This window comes from Octopus bimaculoides, chromosome 7 (assembly GCF_001194135.2).
Source record: "Octopus bimaculoides isolate UCB-OBI-ISO-001 chromosome 7, ASM119413v2, whole genome shotgun sequence".
Taxonomy (NCBI): domain Eukaryota; kingdom Metazoa; phylum Mollusca; class Cephalopoda; order Octopoda; family Octopodidae; genus Octopus; species Octopus bimaculoides.
The window spans coordinates 15,408,600-15,409,621 of record NC_068987.1 but is presented as its reverse complement, the minus strand read 5'-3'; positions in this window follow the sequence as shown (position 1 = coordinate 15,409,621).

Genomic DNA, 1,022 nt, shown 5'->3' with positions numbered 1-1,022 from the left:
TATATATATGATGGGCTTTCAGTTTCCATCTACCAAATCAACTTACAAGGCTACAGTAGAAGACACTTGCCCAAGGTGCCTTGCAGTGGGACTGAACCCAGAACCATGTGGTTGGGAAGCAAGCTTCTTACCACACAGCCGCAACATTCTTAAAGCAAGAAGATTTCTATCACAGAATCATAGGTGGTCTTAGGCAGGTTGGATCAAAAGGATTAATCCTATATTGAATTTGAAGCTAAATCCTAGATTTATGATAATATCATTATGATTTTAATGCAACGCAAAAGAAGAAGAAACAAATGAAAAGATTAGTGGGAGGTGAAGGGAATTGGAGGGAGAGTGAGGAAGGGAAAGGCAATCTTTAGAATCAAGGAATTCACAGAATGTCGTGAAAGGAGGAGGAGAGAGAGAGATAGAGAGGGTAGGAGAAAGAAAGAGAGAGAGGGTGGGAGAAGAAAGAGAGAGACGGAGAGAAGGAAAGAGAGGGGGGGAGAAAAAAAGAGAGAAGAGGAGAGGGTGGGAGAAAGAAGGAGAGAAGCAGAGGGAGAGAGAGAGTGGGAGAAAGAATGAGAGAAGAGGAGAGAGACGGAGAGGAGGAAAGAGAGGGTGGGAGAAAGAAAGAGACAGATAGAGAGAGAGGGGAGAGAGAGAGAGAGAGTGGGAGAAAGAGAGAGAGAGAGAGTGGGAGAAAGAAAGAGAGAGGGTGGGAGAAAAAGAGAGAGAAGAGCAGAGAGACTGAGAGGAGGAAAGAGACTGAGAGGAGGAAAGAGAGGGTTGGAGAAAAAAAGAGAGAAAAGGAGAGAGAGTGGGAGAAAGAAGGATAGAACCAGAGGGAAAGAGAGGGTAGGAGAAAGAAAGAGACAGATAGATAGAGAGAGAGAGAGAGAGAGAGAGAGAGAGAGAGAGAGAGAGAGAGAGATTTAAACTGCGAACTGGTCTAAAAGAGTGTGCAACCGGCACTTTTGAGGATCGAGGGAACAAGTAGCTACTTCAGAACCAGCCCCAGGAATGGTTTTAAAATA